The sequence below is a fragment of the Pseudophryne corroboree genome, chromosome 2, assembly GCF_028390025.1.
Source record: "Pseudophryne corroboree isolate aPseCor3 chromosome 2, aPseCor3.hap2, whole genome shotgun sequence".
Classification (NCBI taxonomy): Eukaryota; Metazoa; Chordata; class Amphibia; order Anura; family Myobatrachidae; genus Pseudophryne; species Pseudophryne corroboree.
The window spans coordinates 600,531,425-600,555,664 of NC_086445.1; the positions used below are offsets into that span (position 1 = coordinate 600,531,425).

Here is a 24,240-nt window from a genome sequence, read left to right on the forward strand (position 1 = left end):
CAATTTTACACTGTCGATGTCATTCGTGATTGAACTTTGACCTGAAACGGGAAAATACGAATCTTAGTAAATTTACCCCTCTGACGTCAACACTGGGGATTTGAGAGAGGTAGACCCCAAATTAGCCAAAAGCATACAATGTATGATAGTTGCTATAAAGGAATGTTGGAGTTTCCTGAAACAACACTGGTCCCAGAGGAAAAAGATTATTTTAAATTAAATAAAAAGCAGGTTGTGACTTTTCCTCCTTCAAAGGATTTGAATGCGTTCTTTGAAGAATCCTGGGCTAACCCTGAGAAGAAATTTACCCTTCCCAGAAGAATACGTGTAGCGTACCCTTTCCCTGAAGAAGACCAGCACAAATGGGAGACACCCCCAATGATAGACACCTCAGTTTCTCGGCTGTCTAAGAAAATAGTTTTGCCTGCCCCTGGTTCAGCCTCTGTAAAAGATCCAGCTGACCGTAAATTAGAAACAACCCTAAAATCCATATATACGGCTAAGGCAATGGTGCTCAGGCCCACCATTGCTTGTGCGTGGGTAGGTAACGCTGTGGAAAAATGGTCTGACAACTTGCTTGTTAACATAGACACAGTTGACAGGGATGAAATAGTCCTAACTCTCGGCCATATCAAAGATGCTGCAGGTTACTTAGTTGAAGCTATGAAGTATACTGGGTTGCTGACTTCAAGATCCTCCACTATGGCGATTTCAGCCCGCAGGGCGCTGTTGATCCGCCAATGGAATGCTGATGCGAAATAAAAAAAGAATATTGAGGCGCTTCCTTACAATGGAGAAGCCCTCTTTGGAGACAAGCTGGATGCCATGATTTCAACAACTACATCAGGCAAGTCAGCATTTCTGCCTTCCGGAGCTGCTCCACCTAGGAAAGGATTTCATTCTCATACGATGCAGTCCTTTCGACCCAACAAGTCCAAAAAGGCAAAGGGTACCCCCTTCTTCGCAGGAAGAGGTCGAGGAAGAGGTAAAAAATCGACACCACCATCAGGCTCGCAGAGTCAACAGCTACTTCTGCTAAAACCTCAGCATGACGCTGGGGCTCCCCTGCGGGAGTACGATCGGGTGGGGACACGTCTACTGTCTCTCAGCCAGGTCTGGGTTCACTCAGATCTGGATCCTTGGGTATTGCGGATAGTATCCCAAGGGTACAAATTGGAATTTCAGGACCTTCCCCCATGCCGATTTTTCAAATCCGCCTTACCAGCTTCTGTTCAGGACAGAGCAAAAGTGCTGAACGCAATACAGAAATTATGTAAAGACAACGTAATTTCCTTTTTTTTCCGAAAAATAGGATTTTAATACCTACCGGTAAATCCTTTTCTCTTAGTCCGTAGAGGATGCTGGGGACTCCAAAAGGACCGTGGGGGTATAGACGGGATCCGCAGGAGACATGGGCACACTATAAGACTTTGAATGGGTTTGAACTGGCTCCTCCCTCTATGCCCCTCCTCCAGACTCCAGTTAGAGAACTGTGCCCAGGGAGACGGACATTTCGAGGAAAGAATTTATTGTTTAAACACAGTGAGTGTCATACCAGCTCACACCTCGAACATGCCGCAGAACGTGGCATTCAATAGAACACCAGCCGACGGCATGAAAAATATACAGCAATATGCCGACCGAAAGTGTAACACAACGTGTGTAAACACGACCAATAATAACATACCGCATGCCATGGCATGAATAACGTCAGCTACAGACTTGACTGAAAAGAAACACCACGAGTGTAACCACACCACTAGCTGCAGCTACAGTACGTACGCACTGGGACGGGCGCCCAGCATCCTCTACGGACGAAGAGAGAAGGATTTACCGGTAGGTATTAAAATCCTATTTTCTCATACGTCCTAGAGGATGCTGGGGACTCCAAAAGGACCATGGGGTTTATACCAAAGCTCCAGACTGGGCGGGAGAGTGCGGACGACTCCTGCAGCACCGATTGAGCAAACATGAGGTCCTCATCAGCCAGGGTATCAAACTTGTAGAACTTAGCAAAAGTGTTTGAACCCGACCAAGTAGATGCTCGGCAAAGTTGAACCGCCGAGACTCCTCGGGCATCCGCCCAAGAAGAGCCCACCTTCCTGGTAGAATGGGCCTTCACCGACTTCGGTAACGGCAATCCAGCCGTAGAATGAGCCTGCCGAATCGTATCACAGACCCAGCGTGCAACAGTCTGCTTAGAAGCAGGGGCCCCAATTTTGTTGGGAGCATACAGGATAAACAGAGCCTCTGTTTCCCCAATCTGAGCCGTTCTGGCGACACAAATATTCAAAGCTCTGACTACATCGAGAGACTTCGAATTAGCCAAGGCTCCAGTAGCCACAGGCACCACAATAGGCTGGTTCCTGTGAAACGCAGAAACCACTTTCGGCAGAAATTGTTGCCGAGTTCTCAATTCCGCTCTATCCACATGGAAGATCAAATGGGGCTCTTGTGAGACAAAGCCGCTAATTCCGACACCCGCCTTGCGGACACCAAGGCCAATAGCATGACCACTTTCCAAGCGAGAAAATTTTCAACTCAACCTTTCGTAAAGGTTCCTACCAGTGTGACATAAGAAACTGCAACACCACGTTAAGGTCCCGTGGTGCCACTGGTGCACAAATGGAGGTTGGATGTGCAGCACTCCTTTCACGAAAGTCTGAACTTCTGCAAGGGTGGCCAATTCTTTCTGAAAGAAAATTGATAAGGCCGAAATCTGCACTTTAATGGAGCATAACTTTAGGCCTGCATCCACACCTGCTTGCAAAAAATGGAGAAAACGACCCAGCTGAAATTCTTCCGTAGGAGCCTTCTTGGATTCACACCAAGACACATACTTCCTCCAAATACGTTAGTAAAGCTTCGCCGTTACTCCTTTCCTAGCCTGAAGCAATGTGGGAATGACTTCACCGGAAATACCCTTTCGGGCTAGTATATGGCGTTCACCCGCCATGCCGTCAAACGCAGCCGCGGTAAGTCTTGATACACACCCGGTCCTTGCTGTAACAGATCCTTTCGTCGAGGAAGAGGCCAGTGATCTTTTATGAGTAAGTCTTAAAGATCTGGATACCAAGCCCTCCTTGTCTAGACCGGAACTGTGAGAATCGCCTGAACCTTTGTTCTTATTATGTTTATCACCTTCGGAAAGAGTGAAAGTGGAGGTAACACATAGACCGACTGAAACACCCATGGTGTCACGAGGGCGTCCACTGCTTTTCCTGAGTGTCCCTTGCCCTGGAACAATATCCCTGAAGTTTCTTGTTGAGGCGAGACGCCATCATGTCTAATTGAGGAATTCCCCAAAGACTTGTCACTTCTGTGAAAACTTCTTGATGAAGACCCCACTCTCCTGGATGGAGATCGTGTCTGCTGAGGAAGTCTATTTCTCCGTTGTCTACACCCGGAACGAAGACCGCTAATAGAGCGTTTACATTCCTTTCCGCCCAGCGGAAAACTTTTGCGGGTTCTGCCATTGCCGCTTTGATCCTCGTTCCGCCCTAGCGGCTTACTTACGCCACTGCTGTTAAGTCGTCCGACAGAATTAAGACGGGCAGATCGCGAAGAAGATGTTCCGTTGTAAATAGCTCTTAATTCAAGAATGCTTATTGCAGACAAGCTTACCGGCTTGACCTTTTTACCCTGGAAATTCTTCCCCTGGAAAGATTGCTCCCCAGCCTCGGACACTGGTATCCATGGACACCAGGATCTAATCCTGTATCCCGAACCTTCGTCCCTCTAGGAGGTGAGAACTGTGCAGCCACCACAGGAGAGATATCCTGGTCCTGGAAAATAGGATTATTTTCCGGTGCATGTGCAGGTGAGACTCGGACCACATGTCCAACTGGTCCCGCAAAAACCACTCTGGCATTTGACCTGCTCACCGAATGGCCTCGTAGGCCGTAACCATCTTCTTCAACGGAACGTATTGATGGGTTTACACTGTTGCAAATTTGATCCGACTCTGGATCCTCAGATCTCTTTTCCACAGGAAAAAACAAACTCTCAACAGTTCAGTATCTAATCTTATTCCCAACTCCGACATCTACGTCGTTGGGATCAACAGCGATTCTCTGTGTTGAAGAACTGTCAGAGAGAAACAACGATTTGTACCACTTGTTTCTTGACCTCGCCGTAGTCAGGAGATCGTCCCAGTACAGAATAATAATGGCTCTTACTATTGAAGGAAAACCATCATACTGCCATCACTCCGGTGAAATGGCAATGACAATCCTGAATAGCAAACCCAGGTAAGCCTAATGCGGATGAAACCGCATTTAAACCCTCTTTCTTCTTTTACAGGTTGGAGTTCCCTGCCCTGAGAGATTCCATCTTGTAGTTCAACTTCTTAAGTAGAAATCTTTTTGGGATTGTTCTGACCGAGCTGTCCGGGCTCAGAAGCACGAAAAAACTTGAATAACAGCTTTTTTTTTTTTTTGTGACAGGGACAGCAGGACAATGTCCTGATCCTGACCCAACTCTTGTCTGGTGTCGCATACTACCTCCCCCTCCAGAGGAGAATCGGTAAGATCTATTTGAAAAATCAGTGAGGGGAATCATCTGGAAACTCCAGTATGTCCCCCTTTGGACTCTATTCTTAACTCACTGGTCCAAGTCCATTCTAGGACTGACCGAAGAGTATTATACGAGTTCCCACCGGTGTGGGCTCCAGCAAGATAGACCCAGCGACATGCGATGGATGTGGTAGACGCAGAGGACGATATCTGCTTCTGCGAACTTGAAAAGGCTGCAAACCTCTTACCTTTTTCACCTTCCTCTACCTGCAAAGAAGGGGAAAAAACCCCCAGTATCCAACCAGTCAAAATGACTGCATCCCACAAAAAATGCGTCACCAACCGTTGTGAGGGAACATAGCTCAAGAAGGTAGACTTACCAGTGGTATCTGCCGAGATCAACTTAACAAAGCCATCCCCAAACCAGGTTACACCTTCATAAGGAAGATACTCCAGTATTTCTCAGAGTCAGCCTCCGCATTCCCTTGGTGAATCCACAACGCCCTCCTAGTCGAAACGGCCATGGAATTGGCCCGCGAACCCAAGAGTTCCATACCTCTTGTAGTCGCACGGCAGCATGCTGCAATGTTCTAGATAAGACCCAACTTAAGGAATATACCATCTGTCCCCAGTGTAATTATATCGGATAACAAGGTAACCGGTCATTTCTGAATACAAGCACTCCCCCATGCGTATGTAATGCAAATATCATCAAAGCATATCATTAAAATATCACTTAGCTTCCTGTATACGATCCTTTGTGAAAGGGCCCCGGGCAGACCAGGGGTTGACTTTCACTTTATTCTATCCACGGCGGGAATGGAATAAACACACGGACTCCTCGTGAGGACTTGAGACCATCTTGTCACGGCTGACCTAGAGCTTTATCATCAGAGCGACCAGCACATGAGAAGGAATAACTTTACTTCAGCATTCATTAGAAATTGTAATATGAATATACACATTTAAATACACATATACACACACACACATATCTATATATACATCTCATATATATATATATATATATATATATATATATATATATATATATATATATATATAGACATACCTTATATACCCCTCCGTGCAGCCAAACGAGCGCGCCAATCTCAAATCCCAGCCGTCTAATCAGTGTAGCACATCCCTTTTCCGGAAGTCTTAGTACGTGTACAAAGCGCGCCCGGTTGTCATAGCAACCCGTCAATAACTCCTGGGCCATCAATAATGACACGCACCAATAGCGGTGCCTGTCAGCAAACGCTTAACTCAAAGACCAATCAGCAGCTATGCCGCATCCCTCTCACGGACCTCACCGGCCGCCGTAGTTGTTGCCTTAGCAACCTAGTAATGCTGACCACGAAGGCCAAGCCAAGCGTCTGGTATCCATGGCAACCCGTTTGGCAACACAGATTTATAGTACCACAACATACCTACAAAGAACAAATATTAACCAAATACAAAAAAACACATACAGAACAAAGTGCTAGTGCATAGAAAATAATAAACAAATTGCAAGTACAGTTTTAGATAAAGTCAATGAAGCCACTGAACCTATATATATGGTTATATAAATGACTATGCCAAATATACCATACAACAAAGTTCCATAAATAGGTCAGGACATAACTCCCACAAGGTTACCAATACATATTGTAAGAGAGGTGATCATTGAGGCCCCTAGGTTTAACAGTATCCAAAACCTGTATCCATTTTGTCTCAATCTGTAACAACCTTTTGTGCCGATCTCCCCCTCTCGGGCTCTCAGGCACATGGTCAATAATAAGATACCTTAGGCTGGATAAAGAATGATTGTTCTCAACAAAATGCCTCGCCACAGGTTGTTCAGATGGCTTGCCCATCAGCGCCGCCCTGATCGACGACCTATGTAGGGTCATCCGCTCCCTGAAAGTACGTATAGTCTTGCCTATATAGCAAGAGCCACAGGGACACTTAATCATATAAACCACAAAGCTCGTTGTACATGTAACTGCTGATCTTATTAAATACCTCTTGCCGCTATGTGGATGGTAAAAACATTTACTAGCGATCATATAACGGCATGTTGTACACCCAGAACACTTATAATAACCCCCACTTTTGATCTGTACTCGAGGATCATACTGCATCTGTTCTGGGAAACTATAAGGATGTGGTATTTCGGGCCGCAGATAAAGGCGGAGGTATAGTGGTGCAAAATGTAACCGACTACTGCAATGAAATTGAGAGGCAGTTGTCGGATACTAGTACCTACTTGAAACTAACTCAGGATCCTACCAATGAGTATAAACTGGCACTAGACACTTTATTAGATGAAGCTGTGAATAAGGCGATTATTGATGAAGATACTTCCCTCTTTTTGAAAATAGACTGTCCTAGGGTACCACTGTTGTATAGTCTACCTAAAATTCATAAGAATTTGGAAAGGCCGCCTGGCCTTCCCATAATCTCTGCAATGGAGTCAGTGTGTAGTAAGATTTCTGAGTATTTGGATTATCACATCCAGCCAAGTGTACAATCACAACGGACTTACCTTAAGGATACTACATCTCTGTTGATAAAACTTAAGGAACTTGGAAATATACCTGATAATACAACATGGATGTGTACGTTAGACATTACCAGCTTGTACACGAATATCCCTCATGGTGATGGTATTCGAGCGGTCAAGGAGTTGTTAAATGATGATGTAGACTACAGTGGTCCTGATTTAGATTTTTTGATCTCTCTCCTTGATTTTGTATTGCATAAGAATTATTTCTATCATAATGGTGGTTATTATTTACAACTTAAAGGCTGTGCGATGGGTTCTCATGTCGCACCAGCCTATGCGAATGCTTACATGTTTAAGATTGAGAAGGAATGTTTTTTCAATAGAGATGTTAGAGATAAAATTCTGTTTTATTACAGGTATATCGATGACATTATATTGTTTTGGAGAGGTGATCATACTAGTTTTGTAGAACTGGTAGATTCGATCAATGAGCGTGATTGTCCTATTAAGTACACGTATACCTGTAGTTTGGATAGTATTTCTTATTTGGATGTGAATATTACACTCCAGGATGGTATACTTACCACTTCCATCTTCTCTAAACCCACAGATAGGAACACGTTGCTATCTTTTAATAGCCATCACCCAGTTGCAATGAAAAAGAGCTTACCTTTCTTACAGTTGTTGCGAGTTAAAAGGGTTACAAGTGATGAGCAGACGGTAGCACGAGATCTTGAGAGAATGTCAGATAAGTTTAGTGAACGAGGCTACCCCAGGAACGTACTCTCTGAGGCTAGGAGAAAGGTTTATTTGATGACCAGAGAATCCTTATTGAATCAAACAAATAGAAAACAGATACCAGATAAATTACATTGGGTGAGGAGATTTAATACCTCACATGATTCTGTGGAGAGAGCAGTCAGGACCCTGTGGCCTATAGTGCAGGGTGATAAAGATTCTAAGGTGTTTAGACCTTTGCAAGTGATGTCTTGTCTCAAGAGGGGCAAGAACATTCGAGATTGGGTAGTACACCCAGATATCACAGAACAGATGCAGTATGATCCTCGAGTACAGATCAAAAGTGGGGGTTGTTATAAGTGTTCTGGGTGTACAACATGCCGTTATATGATCGCTAGTAAATGTTTTTACCATCCACATAGCGGCAAGAGGTATTTAATAAGATCAGCAGTTACATGTACAACGAGCTTTGTGGTTTATATGATTAAGTGTCCCTGTGGCTCTTGCTATATAGGCAAGACTATACGTACTTTCAGGGAGCGGATGACCCTACATAGGTCGTCGATCAGGGCGGCGCTGATGGGCAAGCCATCTGAACAACCTGTGGCGAGGCATTTTGTTGAGAACAATCATTCTTTATCCAGCCTAAGGTATCTTATTATTGACCATGTGCCTGAGAGCCCGAGAGGGGGAGATCGGCACAAAAGGTTGTTACAGATTGAGACAAAATGGATACAGGTTTTGGATACTGTTAAACCTAGGGGCCTCAATGATCACCTCTCTTACAATATGTATTGGTAACCTTGTGGGAGTTATGTCCTGACCTATTTATGGAACTTTGTTGTATGGTATATTTGGCATAGTCATTTATATAACCATATATATAGGTTCAGTGGCTTCATTGACTTTATCTAAAACTGTACTTGCAATTTGTTTATTATTTTCTATGCACTAGCACTTTGTTCTGTATGTGTTTTTTTGTATTTGGTTAATATTTGTTCTTTGTAGGTATGTGGTGGTACTATAAATCTGTGTTGCCAAACGGGTTGCCATGGATACCAGACGCTTGGCTTGGCCTTCGTGGTCAGCATTACTAGGTTGCTAAGGCAACAACTACGGCGGCCGGTGAGGTCCGTGAGAGGGATGCGGCATAGCTGCTGATTGGTCTTTGAGTTAAGCGTTTGCTGACAGGCACCGCTATTGGTGCGTGTCATTATTGATGGCCCAGGAGTTATTGACGGGTTGCTATGACAACCGGGCGCGCTTTGTACACGTACTAAGACTTCCGGAAAAGGGATGTGCTACACTGATTAGACGGCTGGGATTTGAGATTGGCGCGCTCGTTTGGCTGCACGGAGGGGTATATAAGGTATGTCTATGTCACTTGTTAATTGTTATGTGTATCCTGATGATGGGTTGAAATAAACCCGAAACGTTGATAAGAGGACGTTGTCCAGTTTTTCTTTGTGAGACCAGTGAGTGCCGTCTTTGGGTGTACCTACATGCTTTCTGTCGACGCAGCACCTTGGCAAGCTATACATACGGGACAGACGTGAGTGCCGACCTTTGGAATTTATATATATATGTGTGTGTGTGTGTGTGTGTATGTATGTATGTATGTATGTATGTGTGTGTGTGTGTGTATATATATATATATATATATATATATATATATATATATATATATATATATATATATATATATAAATTATATATTGTATATATGTATGTTTTGTCAGGAACAGCAGGGTCCCTAGTGACATGACTGTGTTCTGAATGTGTATGAACATGTACTGAATGCCAATCTTGTGGATCTAATCAGGAAACATTGTGGTCGACATAGGACATAGTATCCGTGTCGACAGCAGGGAGTAGTAACTGGGCAAAATAAAATTTTTGCGACCCTGAGGGGTCTGAGGGAAATATATACATAATTTTTATATCACGCCCCCACAAATACTACCACCGCTGTGCTCGAGCTACAACCCAATGCAACCGTACCATACATATATACATATACAGGTATAGGTTTTTTACATTATCATGTTAATTTACACCCAGTCATAATAGTTGGTGCTGACAGGGTCACCCACATACATCTGTGTCTCCCATACAGTGTTTTCTTTGGAAAAGCTTACAACTACTGACATGCTGACACTTAATCTCATGAATCAAGTACCATCAGGAGTCGGCTAATGCCGACAGAGGATGTCCCATAGCCGTTTGTGGCAGAGCACTCACACATGTCGACACCTGTGTACTAAACACCCACCGACATTGCTATAATGGGTAGATTCCAGTATTTGACAGGGAAAACACAGAAACTTTTACCAACTCATGTACCACACGCTCATTTTATATATATATATATATATATATATATATATAGCCCAGATGATTGTCCGGCACTCCAACACCTCCAACAGCTGCTGTGGTGCCCGCTCAGTGTAATAGACATGCACCAAGAAGATGAGCCGCACTCACAGACTGGTAGATAGCATAAACACTCCGGCGTCAGACCAAAATAAGTCACATAGCCTGGATGTATCTCCAACGTTTCATGTCTTTATGACATTTTTTCCTTGAAAAAATGTCATAAAGACATGAAACGTTGGAGATACATCCAGGCTATGTGACTTATTTTGGTCTGACGCCGGAGTGTTTATGCTATCTACCAGTCTGTGAGTGCGGCTCATCTTCTTGGTGCATATATATATATATATATATATATATATATATATATATATATATATATAAAATATTTAGTGCTTCATTTTTGAACCTATATTGCACTAAACAACTGTGCCCCCCCCTCCTTTTACACTGTTAGCTGTTTAACAGTGTTTTGGCGGGGCCAGCGTCTCCGTGAGGAGAAAATGGCGCTGTATAGAGTTGTGAGGGCTAAGCCACACCCCCTTCTCGGCGCGCTTCAGTCCCGCTAGTTTTTCACATTTTTATATCTGCGGGGGTCAGTATACAGTGCCTATGCACTGTATACCTCTTTGCCAGCCCAAATACATGAGGTATATTGCTGCCCAGGGCGCCACCCCCTGCACCCTGCACCCATGTAGTGCCGCTTGTGTGTGGGAGCAATGGCGCGCAGTGCGACCGCTGCGCGGTGCCTCGGAGACTGTGAAGTCTTCTGCCGTCACTGAAGTCTTCTGTTCTTCCTTTACTCGCCCGGCTTCTTTCTTCTGGCTCTGTGAGGGGGGTGACGGCGCGGCTCCGGGAACGAGCAGCTAGGCGAACCAAGTGATCAGACCCTCTGGAGCTAATGGTGTCCAGTAGCCTAAGAAGCAGAGGCCTTGAACTCAGAAGAAGTAGGTCTGTTTCTCTCCCCTCACGCCCACGATGCAGGGAGCCTGTAGCCAACAAGTCTCCCTGAAAATAATAAACCTAACACAAAGTCTTTTCCGAGAAACTCAGGAGAGCTCCTCAGTGTGTGACTAGTCTCTCTGGGCACAGAGTCTAAGTGGAGTCTGGAGGAGGGGCATAGAGGGAGGAGCCAGTTCACACCCATTCAAAGTCTTATAGTGTGCCCATGTCTCCTGCGGATCCTGTCTATACCCCCATGGTCCTTTTGGAGTCCCCAGCATCCTCTAGGACGTATGAGAAAAGGGTTTTAGTCAAGCCTGTTTGTAGTGCCGAAACCGGATGGCTCGGTCAGACCGATTTTAAACCTAAAGACTCTGAACCTTTATTTGAAAAGGTTCAAATTCAAGATGGAATCCCTGAGAGCGGTGATCTCCAGCTTGGAGGAAAAGGAATTTCTGGTATCAATAGACATCAAAGATGCTTATTTACATGTTTCCATCTACCCGCTGCATCAAGCATACCTGAGGTTTGCGGTGCAGAACTGCCACTACCAGTTCCAAACATTGCCTTTCAGGCTCTCCACGGCTCCGAGAATATTCACCAAGGTGATGGCGGAGATGACGGTTCTTCTTCGCAAGAAAGGAGTCAAAGTCATCCCATACTTGGACGATCTCCTCATAAAAGCGAGATCCAGGGAGAAACTAGTGCAGAACATTGCACTTTCCCTGACGGTGCTTCAACAGCACGGTTGGATCATAAACCTTCCAAAATCACAATTAGAACCCATAATGAGGTTATCATTTCTGGGAATGATATTGGACACGGAAGCACAGAAAGTATTCCTACTGGTGGAAAAGGCTCTGGAGATCCAGAGGATGGTCAAACAAGTTTTAAAACCAGCATGCGTATCGATTCATCAGTGCATTTGCCTGCTAGGGAAGATGGTAGAGGCCTACGAGGCTCTACAATTTGGACGATTCCACGCCAGGGTGTTCCAATGGGACCTACTGGACAAGTGGTCCGGATCGCACATACACATGCACCGTAGGATAATCCTGTCAACAAAAGGCAGTATTTCACTCTTGTAGTGGCTTCAAAGTTCTCACCTCCTGGAGGGACGCAGGTTCAGTAATCAGACTTGGATCCTGGTGACCACAGATGCAAGCCTCCGAGGTTGGGGAGCAGTCACGCAAGGGGAAAGCTTCCAAGGACGATGGTCAAGTCAAGAAGTACTCCTTCACATTAAACATTCTGGAATTGAGAGCTGTGTACAACAGCCTTCATCAAGCGGCACACCTTCTTTAAGATCGTCACATACAGATCCAGTCAGACAATGTAACGGCAGTAGCTTACATAAACCGCCAGGGCGGAACAAAAAGCAGAGCGGCAATGGCAGAGGTGACAAAGATACTCCTCTGGGCAGAAAGACATGCAAAAGCTCTGTCGGGAATTTTCATTCCAGGAGTGGACAACTGGGAAGCAGACTTCCTCAGCAGACACTATCTCCATCCAGGAGAATGGGGCCTCCACCCAGAAGTCTTTGCAGAGGTAGCAGATCGTTGGGGCGTTCCTCAAGTAGATATGATGGCATCACGTCTCAACAAGAAGCTTCAGAAATATTGTTCCAGGTTGAGAGACCCACAAGCAATAGCAGTGGATGCACTGGTGACCCAGTGGGTGTTTCAGTCGGTGTATCTGTTCCCTCCACTTTCACTAATACCAAAAGTTCTCAACATCATCAGAAGAACAAGGGTTCGAGCAATTCTCATTGCTCCAAACTGGCCAAGGAGGGCTTGGTATCCAGATCCTCAGGAGTTATTACTGGAAGATCCTCAGCCTCTTCCTCTTCGCAAGGACCTGCTTCAGCAGGGGCAGTTTGTTTATCAAGACTTACTGTGGCTGCGTTTGACGGCATGGATGTTTAGCGCCAGATCCTAGCCCGTAAGGGTATTCCCAATGAAGTCATTCCCACACTTATTCTGGCCAGGAAAGGGGTAACGTCCAAACATTACCATTGTATTTAGAGAAAATATGTATCTTGGTGTGAATCCAAGAAGTCTCCTGCGGTGCAGTTTCAATTAGGACGTCTTCTCCTATTTCTACAGGCGGGTATGGATGCTGGCTTGAGATTAGGGTCTATCAAGGTCCAAATTTCGGCCTTGTCCATTTTCTTTCAGAAACAGTTGGCTTCCCTTCCTGAGGTCCAGACGTTCGTGAAGAGGGTTCTGCGCATCCAACCTCCCTTTGTGCCTCCTGTGGCACCATGGGATCTTAATGTGGTGTTGCAGTTCCTTAAATCGGACTGGTTTGAGCCTCTACAAGAGGTAGAGTTGAAGTTTCTCACTTGGAAAGTGGTCATGCTGTTGGCCTTGGCCTCAGGCAGACAAGTGTCTGAATTAGGGGCTCTGTCACACAAGAGTCCTTATTTGATTTTTCATGAAAATAGAGCTACACTGCGGACGCGTCAGCATTTTCTTCCAAAGGTTGTGTCTTATTTCCATATCAACCAACCTGTGGTGGTGCCAGTGGCTTCTGACACCTCAGCCGTTTCAAAGTCCTTGGATGTCGTCAGAGCATTGAGGACTTATGTTGCAAGAACGGCTCGGATATGGAAAACAGAATCTTTGTTTGTCCTCTATGACCCCAACAAGATTGGGGGTCCTGCTTCTAAGCAGACTATTGCGCGCTGGATCAGAGGTACCATTCAGCACGCTGATTCCACGGCAGGATTGCCGTTAGAGTTCGGTAAAGGCCCACTCTACAAGGAAAGTGGGTTCTTCCTGGGCGGCTCCCCGGGGTGTCTCGTCGTTGCAAATTTGCCGAGCAGCTACTTGGTCAGAGGCAAACACGTTTGCTAAGTTTTACAGGTTTGACACCTTGGCAGCTGACGACCTTCAGGTTGGTCAGTCAGTTCTGCAGGATCATTAGCACTTTCTCGCCCATAGTGGGAGCTTTGGTACATCCCCATGGTACTAAAATGGACCCCAGCATCCTCTAGGACATGGGTCTTCAACCTGCGGCCCTCCAGCTGCTGTGGAACTACACATTCCAGCATGCCCTGCCACAGTTTTGCTATTAAGGTATGCTAAAACTGAGGCAGAGCATGCTGGGATGTGTAGTTCCACAGCAGCTGGAGGGCCGCAGGTTGAAGACCCATGCTCTAGGATGTAAGAGAAAATAGGATTTTAATTACCTACCGGTAAATCCTTTTCTCGTAGTCCGTAGAGGATGCTGGGCGCCCGCCCAGTGCTCATTTTTCCTGCAAATTATGTTTTGTCTTTTTACACAGGTTCTCATGTGTTGAGATGTTTTACAGCAGTTGCTGTTACGTTATGCATGCACGTTAGCATGGGTTATGTTAAAGGCCATGTTAGGCAACATGTTTTTGGTATGGTGAGTTGGTGTGAATCTCGCCACTAGTTTAATGTAAATTCTTCTCTCGAAGTTGTCCGTCTCCTCGGGCACAGTTCCTATACTGAGGTCTGGAGGAGGGGCATAGAGGGAGGAGCCAGTTCATACTGTTGAAAAGACTTAGAGTGCCGAAGGCTCCTGCGGAACCGTCTATACCCCATGGTACTAAAATGGACCCCAGCATCCTCTACGGACTACGAGAAAAGGATTTACGGTAGTTAATTAAAATCCTATTTTCTCTATCGTCCTAAGTGGATGCTGGGGTTCCTGAAAGGACCATGGGGAATAGCGGCTCCGCAGGAGACAGGGCACAAAAGTAAAGCTTTTACAGGTCAGGTGGTGTGTACTGGCTCCTCCCCCTATGACCCTCCTCCAGACTCCAGTTAGATTTTTGTGCCCGGCCGAGAAGGGTGCAATTCTAGGTGGCTCTCATAAAGAGCTGCTTAGAGAGTTTAGCTTAGGTTTTTTATTTTACAGTGATTCCTGCTGGCAACAGGATCACTGCAACGAGGGACAGAGGGGAGAAGAAGTGAACTCACCTGCGTGCAGGATGGATTGGCTTCTTGGCTACTGGACATGAAGCTCCAGAGGGACGATCACAGGTACAGCCTGGATGGTCACCGGAGCCACGCCGCCGGCCCCCTCACAGATGCTGAAGCAAGAAGAGGTCCAGAATCGGCGGCTGAAGACTCCTGCAGTCTTCTTAAGGTAGCGCACAGCACTGCAGCTGTGCGCCATTTTCCTCTCCGCACACTTCACACGGCAGTCACTGAGGGTGCAGGGCGCTGGGGGGGGGGCGCCCTGGGAGGCAAATGAAAACCTTTAAAAAGGCTAAAAATACCTCACATATAGCCCCAGAGGCTATATGGAGATATTTACCCCTGCCTAAATGTACTAAATAGCGGGAGACGAGCCCGCCGAAAAAGGGGCGGGGCCTATCTCCTCAGCACACGGCGCCATTTTCTGTCACAGCTCCGCTGGTCAGGAAGGCTCCCAGGTCTCTCCCCTGCACTGCACTACAGAAACAGGGTATAACAGAGAGGGGGGGCAAAATAAATGGCAATATATTAATATAAAAGCAGCTATAAGGGAGCACTTAATCATAAGGCTATCCCTGTCATATATAGCGCTTTTTGGTGTGTGCTGGCAGACTCTCCCTCTGTCTCCCCAAAGGGTTAGTGGGTCCTGTCTTCGTATAGAGCATTCCCTGTGTGTCTGCTGTGTGTCGGTACGTGTGTGTCGACATGTATGAGGACGTTATTGGTGTGGAGGCGGAGCAATTGCCAAATATGAGGATGTCACCTCCTAGGGGGTCGACACCAGAATGGATGCCTTTATTTGTGGAATTACGGGATAGCGTCAACTCGCTTAAGCAGTCGTTTGCCGACATGAGGCGGCCGGACACTCAATTAGTGCCTGTCCAGGCGCCTCAAACACCGTCAGGGGCTGTAAAACGCCCCTTGCCTCAGTCGGTCGACACAGACCCAGACACAGGCACTGATTCCGGTGGTGAAGGTGACGAATCAACCGTATTTTCCAGTAGGGCCACACGTTATATGATTTTGGCAATAAAGGAGATGTTACATTTAGCTGATACTACAGGTACCACTAAACAGGGTATTATGTGGGGTGTGAAAAAACTACCAGTAGTTTTTACCGAATCAGAAGAATTAAATGACGTGTGTGATGAAGCGTGGGGTGCCCCGATAAAAAACTGCTAATTTCAAAGAAGTTATTGGCTTTATACCCTTTCCCGCCAGAGGTTAGGGAGCGCTGGGAAACACCTCCTAGGGTGGACAAAGCGCTAACACGCTTATCAAAACAAGTGGCGTTACCCTCTCCTGAGACGGCCGCACTTAAAGATCCATCAGATAGGAGGATGGAAAATATCCAAAAAGGTATATACACACATGCAGGTGTTATACTACGACCAGCTATTGCGACTGCCTGGATGTGCAGTGCTGGGGTAGTTTGGTCAGAGTCCCTGATCGAAAATATTGATACCCTGGACAGGGACAATATTTTACTGTCGTTAGAACAAATAAAGGATGCATTTCTTTATATGCGTGATGCACAGAGAGATATCTGCACACTGGCATCACGGGTAAGTGCTATGTCCATTTCGGCCAGAAGAGCTGTATGGACACGACAGTGGACAGGCGATGCGTAGAGGAGTTATTTGGGGTCGGTCTATCGGATTTGGTGGCCACGGCTACGGCCGGGAAATCCACCTTTCTACCTCAAGTCACTCCCCAACAGAAAAAGGCACCGACTTTTCAACCGCAGCCCTTTCGTTCCTTTAAAAATAAGAGAGCAAAGGGCTATTCATATCTGCCACGAGGCAGAGGACGAGGGAAGAGACAGCAACAGGCAGCTCCTTCCCAGGAACAGAAGCCCTCCCCGGCTTCTACAAAAGCCTCAGCATGACGCTGGGGCTTCGCAAGCGGACTCGGGGGCGGTAGGCGGTCGTCTCAAGAATTACAGCGCGCAGTGGGCTCACTCGCAGGTAAATCCCTGGATCCTGCAGATAATATCTCAGGGGTACAGGTTGAAATTAGAGACAGAGCCACCTCGCCGTTTCCTGAAGTCTGCTTTACCAACGTCCCCCTCAGGAAGGGAGACGGTTTTGGAAGCCATTCACAAGCTGTATTCTCAGCAGGTGATAGTCAAGGTACCTCTTCTACAACAAGGGAAGGGGTATTATTCCACTCTTTTTGTGGTACCGAAGCCGGATGGCTCGGTAAGGCCTATTCTAAATCTGAAGTCCTTGAACCTGTACATAAAGAAGTTCAAGTTCAAGATGGAGTCACTCAGAGCAGTGATAGCGAACCTGGAAGAAGGGGACTTTATGGTATCCTTGGACATCAAGGATGCGTATCTCCACGTTCCAATTACCCCTCACACAGGGGTACCTCAGGTTCGTTGTACAAAACTGTCACTATCAGTTTCAGACGCTGCCGTTTGGTTTGTCCACGGCACCTCGGGTCTTTACAAAGGTAATGGCCGAGATAATATTTCTTCTTCGAAGAAAAGGCGTATTAATTATCCCATACTTGGACGATCTCCTAATAAGGGCAAGGTCCAGAGAACAGCTAGAGATGGGTTTAGCACTATCTCAAGAGGTGCTAAAGCAGCACGGATGGATTCTGAATATTCCAAAATCCCAATTAATGCCGACAACTCGTCTGCTGTTCCTGGGGATGATTCTGGACACAGTTCAGAAAAAGGTTTTTCTTCCCGAAGAAAAAGCCAAGGAGTTATCTGACCTGGTCAGGAACCTCCTAAAACCAGGAAAGGTGTCTGTACATCAATGCACAAGAGTCCTGGGAAAAAATGGTAGCTTCTTACGAAGCAATCCCTTTCGGCAGATTCCATGCAAAGGGATCTGTTGGACAAATGGTCAGGGTCGCATCTTCAGATGCACCTGCGGATAACCCTGTCGCCGAGGACAAGGGTATCCCTTCTGTGGTGGTTGCAGGAGGCTCATCTATTGGAGGGCCGCAGATTCGGCATGCAGGATTGGATCCTGGTGACCACGGATGCCAGCCTGAGAGGCTGGGGAGCAGTCACACAGGGAAGAAATTTCCAGGGAGTGTGGTCGAGCCTGAAAAAGTCTCTTCACATAAGCATTCTGGAACTAAGAGCAATCTACAATGCTCTAAACCAGGCGGAACCTCTGCTTCAAGGAAGACCGGTGTTGATCCAGTCGGACAACATCACGGCAGTCGCCCATGTAAACAGACAGGGCGGCACAAGAAGCAGGAGGGCAATGGCAGAAGCTGCCAGGATCCTTCGCTGGGCGGAGAATCACGTGATAGCACTGTCAGCAGTATTCATCCCGGGCGTGGACAACTGGGAAGCAGACTTCCTCAGCAGACACGACTTTCACCCGGGAGAGTGGGGACTTCATCCAGAAGTTTTCCACATGCTATTAAACCGTTGGGTAAAACCAATGGTGGACATGATGGCGTCTCGCCTCAACAAAACACTGGACAGGTATTGCGCCAGGTCAAGAGATCCGCAGGCAATAGCTGTGGACGCGCTGGTAACACCTTGGGTGTACCAGTCGGTATATGTGTTTCCTCCTCTGCCTCTCATACCAAAGGTATTGAGGATTATACGGCAAAGAGGAGTAAGACTAGTGGCTCCGGATTGGCCAAGAAGGACTTGGTACCCGGAACTTCAAGAGATGGTCACGGACGATCCGTGGCCTCTACTTCTGAGAAGGGACCTGCTTCAGCAGGGTCCTTGTCTTTTTTAAGACTTACCGCGGCTGCGTTTGACGGCATGGCGTTTGAATGCCAGATCCTAAAAGGAAAAGGCATTCCAGAAGAAGTCATTCCTACCTTGATAAAGGCAAGGAAGGAAGTCACCGCGAAGCATTATCGCCGTATTTGGCGAAAATATGTTGAGTGGTGCGAGCAGCGGAGTGCTCCGATGGAGGAATTTCAACTGGGTCGTTTTCCTACATTTCCTGCAATCAGGATTGTCTATGGGTCTCAAATTGGGATCTATTAAGGTTCAAATTTCGGCCCTATCAATATTCTTCCAAAAAGAATTGGCCTCAGTCCCTGAGGTCCAGATTTTATCAAAGGAGTACTGCATATACAGCCTCCTGTGGTGCCTAAGGTGGCATCGTGGGATCTAAATGTAGTTTTAGATTTCCTCAAATCCAATTGGTTTGAACCACTAAAGAATGTGGATTTGAAATATCTCACATGGAAAGTGACTATGTTACTGGCCCTGGCTTCGGCCGGGAGAGTATCTGAACTGGCGGCTTTGTTTTATAAAAGCCCTTATTTAATTTTCCATTCGACATAGGGCAGAGCTGCGGACGCGTCCGCATTTTCTCCCTAAGGTGGTATCAGCGTTTCACCTGAACCAGCCTATTGTAGTGCCTGCGGCTACAGACGACTTGAAGGACTCCAAGTTGTTGGACGTTGTCAGAGCCTTAAAAATATACATTTAAAGGACGGCTGGAGTCAGAAAATCTGACTCGCTGTTTATACTGTATGCACCCAACAAGTTGGGTGCACCTGCTTCTAAGCAGTCGATTGCTCGTTGGATTTGTAACAAAATTCAACTTGCACATTCTGTGGCAGGCCTGCCACAGCCTAAATCTGTTAAGGCCCATTCCGCAAGGAAGGTGGGCTCATCTTGGGCGGCTGCCCGAGGGGTCTCGGCATTACAACTCTGCCGAGCAGCTACGTGGTCAGGGGAGAACACGTTTGTAAATTTTTACAAAATTGATACCCTGGCAAAGGAGGACCTGGAGTTCTCTCATTCGGTGCTGCAGAGTCATCCGCACTCTCCCGCCCGTTTGGGAGCTTTGGTATAATCCCCATGGTCCTTTCAGGAACCCCAGCATCCACTTAGGACGATAGAGAAAATAAGAATTTACTTACCGATAATTCTATTTCTCGGAGTCCGTAGTGGATGCTGGGCGCCCATCCCAAGTGCGGATTATCTGCAATACTTGTACATAGTTATTGTTAACTAATTCGGGTTATTGTTTAGGAAGCCATCTTTCAGAGGCTCCTCTGTTATCATACTGTTAACTGGGTTTAGATCACAAGTTGTACGGTGTGATTGGTGTGGCTGGTATGAGTCTTACCCGGGATTCAAAATCCTCCCTTATTGTGTACGCTCGTCCGGGCACAGTACCTAACTGGAGTCTGGAGGAGGGTCATAGGGGGAGGAGCCAGTACACACCACCTGACCTGTAAAAGCTTTACTTTTGTGCCCTGTCTCCTGCGGAGCCGCTATTCCCCATGGTCCTTTCAGGAACCCCAGCATCCACTACGGACTCCGAGAAATAGAATTATCGGTAAGTAAATTCTTATTATATTTATTTCTGGATTATATAATTTTTTTTCTGACTGGTGCGGACCCACACAAAAAAACTTGTGTATGTACATACAGTACATGAGGCAGTGTGTTTCTGAACATATCTACATTATGAGATGCAGCGTATATATGTGAGAGGGGTGGTATTCAGGTTGCCGACTGTCGGGTTCCCGGCGTACAGTATACCGGCGCCGGAATCCCGACAGCCGGCATACCGACAGTTTTTCTCCCTCGCGGGGGTCCACGACCCCCCTGGATGGAGAATAAATAGCGTGGCGCGCCACAGTGCCCGCAGCGTGGCGAGCACAGCGAGCCCGCAAGGGGCTCATTTGCGCTCGCCACGCTGTCGGTATGCCGGCAGTCGGGCTTCCGCACCGGTATGCTGGTCGCCGGGAGCCCGGCCGCCGGCATACCATACTAGACCCATGTGAGAGAGTGTTTGACTGTATGTATATGAGAGACACTGTATATATGAGAGAGGCGGTGTATGTATGTGAGAGGCAGTGTATTTCTGAACGTATATATGAGAGACGCAGCGTATATATGTGAGAGACAGTGTATGACTGTATGTATGTGAGAGGCAGTGTATAACTAAGTACAGTATGTGAGAGGCAGAATATGACTGTATGTATATGAGAGGCAGTGTATGACTGTGTACATGAGAGAGGCAGTGTGTATGTACATAGGAGTGTACGAGAGAGAATGAAACAGAAAAGAGGTGTGTCTGTGTGGCAGAAATAAAACGAGATAGTATGTGTGTAAGAGAGAGCAATAGTGAGAGAGATGTGAAGGAATATGATTGAGACCAGAGAATGTATAAGTGAGAGAGAAAGGCAACACTATCCACGCCTCTTGTGCAGCACTAGCCATACCCACACTGGTAAAGACGTGAGTTGGGGGGCCGCTTAAAAATGTTGCTATGGGGCCCACTAAGTTCTAGTTGCACCCCTGACTGTTACCCTTATTCTGTGCGGCTGGCACTGCAGGGATACCCTTTTTCCCTGCTCACTCCTGGCAACATACTTGTTTAGTTCCACTGTTGCCGCACTAGGAGTCTTTGTGTACAAACCATACAGGATTATTATATAGATATGATGTTGCATAGATCACATACAACTTTGCTCATTTCTTTAATTTAATAATTAAAAAACAAACAAATTATTTATACAGTTTTAAAAATACTCAAATTTCTGGCCTTAAAGTCATTGAATTCCATCACTGAAATATCGACATACTGTGTTTTTTAAGTAAATAGTGGCAACTTAAAAAAGGTGCTTGGCTTCATTGGCACAATTTTTTTGCTATTTAGCACATCCTATTGGAATCTATGCAGATCCACCCTTTACTAGAAACTCACCTAGGAAAATATGTAAACGTTCCTCAAAAGGTTTCTTTTATCGTCGTTAGGGTACGGTTAGTCATCGCATGCAGATTAAATAATTTATAACACACACATTTCACAATCCACAAAAGATAGAGTTCCAAGGGGGATCTGCATTGATTCTGGGCAGATAGATGTTTGGCCGTTATGATGAACTGAAGAAAAGAAACCTTTATGTGCACTTATCATTTTGTTTGGGAGAGTCAGGACACAGAGTTATCTCTTATGATAAGAGTCTACGGTGGATTAACCATATAGCCTTTCCTCTCTTGTATCTGGGGGGGAACGCTCAACCCGAAAACATCAAGGATATCCGGGTTCAGGAAATGTACAAACCTCTTCTAAAGGACAATGACTGGTGAAACGCTCAATTTAAAAAAAATATATATATTTTTAGATAGCCAGTTTAGTTAGCAAACCCAAGTAGAGAGAAGGAAGACCAGCACCTCAAGCACACGATCTGTCAATGAGAGGAGTCAATCCACAAAACAGGCAACTTGTTGTGACGGGGGGGCATCGTGTCTATGTCCGGCCTGGGTGAAGCAACCATTAACTCAAGTGCATGTTTTGGCGGCTTAGGACGTCGCTTCACAGTTTTGAACCCCTGGGTGTGATCTGCCTCCCGACCTGGAAGCAACCGTTCGGTCCAATGAAGAATGTGGCTCACCTCTCATGGCTCCTTTGCTGCAGGTTCCGGCTAGATGGTTTATATACGTGACAATCTCCACGTTGTTGTACTGAACTTTGTGTTTGAGAAGGAATTTGGTTTGGTACAGGACTTTGTATACTGGCCACAGCTCCAAGATGTTGATCTGGAGTAACTGCTCCTGAGACCTCCACTGACCCTGTAATGTGTAGTGGCCTGTTACCGCCCCCCAACCCCGAAGACTGGCATCATTGGTGAGCAGGACCCAATCCTGGATCTAGAAGGGCGAACCTTGACCAAGTGGGAGAGATGGAGCCACCCCTTCAAGTACCCCTTCAGTCAGACAGTTTTAGTTTTGTGCCTCATGGAGTGGGCACGTTTTTGGAAGCTGGTAACTGCAGCCTCTCTTAGTTCTTTTCTTTAACATTAATTTCTCTTACGTCCTAGAGGATGCTGGGGTTCCATTTAGTACCATGGGGTATAGATGGGTTCCTTGGGAGTTTAATAGTGTGGGCTGGGTCCTCCCTCTATGCCCCTCCTACCAGACTCAGTTTAGAAAATGTGCCTGGAGGAGCTGGTCACAGCTAGGGAAGCTCCTAGGAGTTTTTCTGGTTTTATTGTTTTTCTAAGCGTGTTAGGTACAGGAAAGCTGCTGGCAACCGCCTCCCTGCTTTGTGGGACTTAGGGGGGGGGGGGGGGGAAGTAGGAACCAACTCTAGAAGTTAATGGTTCTCTATCTCCGCTGACAGGACAATGAGCTCCTGAGGGTGCTGATCGCAAGCCCACGAAGTGACCGCTCACTCCCGCAGCATGGCTGCCACCCCGTAACAGAGCCGGAAGAAATAGGAGTGGTGAGTATAACGCCGGCACAAGGGTGGGAGCGCAGCTCTGACAGGCTGCGCTCTGGAGGGCTCAGAGGCACACTGTACGGCGCTGTGAGGGGCGTCCTGGGCCAGCGCAATCACCCTACACTGGTCACAGAAGACTACCAGGGACTTATCCAACTGTTAGCTGCAAATTACCTCAGGCCAGTATAATACAATAAGTGTGGGAAGACGCGCCATTACAAGGGGCGGGGCTTCTCCTCAGAGCGGATCCAGCACTCACCAGTGCCATTTTCTCCCTGCAGATCACAGCAACAGAACGCTGACAGGGAGCGCTGCCCTCCACATACCTCAATCTATCCTCTGCGGTACCAGGGTGTTATAGACGGGGGGAGTTTATTATTGGAACTGTTTATCCTAAGTCAGCGCCGGCAGTTTAGTTTATTAAATGCCTACTGGGGCACTGTGTGGCTTGCTCCTTATACTCTGTGACTCTCTGAAGGTACTCTGGGGAAAACTGTGTCTGACATTTTCCTGTGTGTGTCTGTGTGACTGTATATATCACATTAACATGTCTAGGGACTCTGTATCTTGTGCTGCAGAGTGTGTATCTTCTCCTGATGAGTTTATTCTATGTACTGAGAAGTTCGATAGACTTCTTGGAAAACAGCCACTAACCCCTATTGCACACTGTAACTGAAGCCGCTGCGGCTGCTGTAATAAATACTCTGTCCCCAGTTAGCGTACACACGTCGGAATAGCCGTGCAGCTTACACTCAGTGCATACACACAGACCGACACGCTGAGAGCACGAGGCAGCTCTAGGTGTGGCAATTATACTATACAAACGCTCAACAGAAACTGAATGCGACACCAGTATTTGATTGTATGTTGTGGTCCAAAGCAGCAACACGTAATAATATATTTGTAAAAGGGGGTTACAATAAGTTGAAATATAATGGTACAACACAATACAATTCAATCACAGAGAGAGAGTCACACCCAATGATATGTACGCTTTGTCGCTTGCGCCACCCGGATCCGGTCCCCAACCGTCTGGCAAGACGACC

The 24,240-nt window shown here is 46.5% G+C and overlaps 1 protein-coding gene across 5 annotated transcripts in view; it reads left to right on the forward strand.

Annotated features, from left to right (window-relative positions):
- Positions 1-24,240, forward strand: part of WDTC1 (WD and tetratricopeptide repeats 1) — a 248,911-nt gene that overhangs the window by 56,400 nt on the left and 168,271 nt on the right. The gene's annotated exons all lie outside the window — the stretch shown is intronic.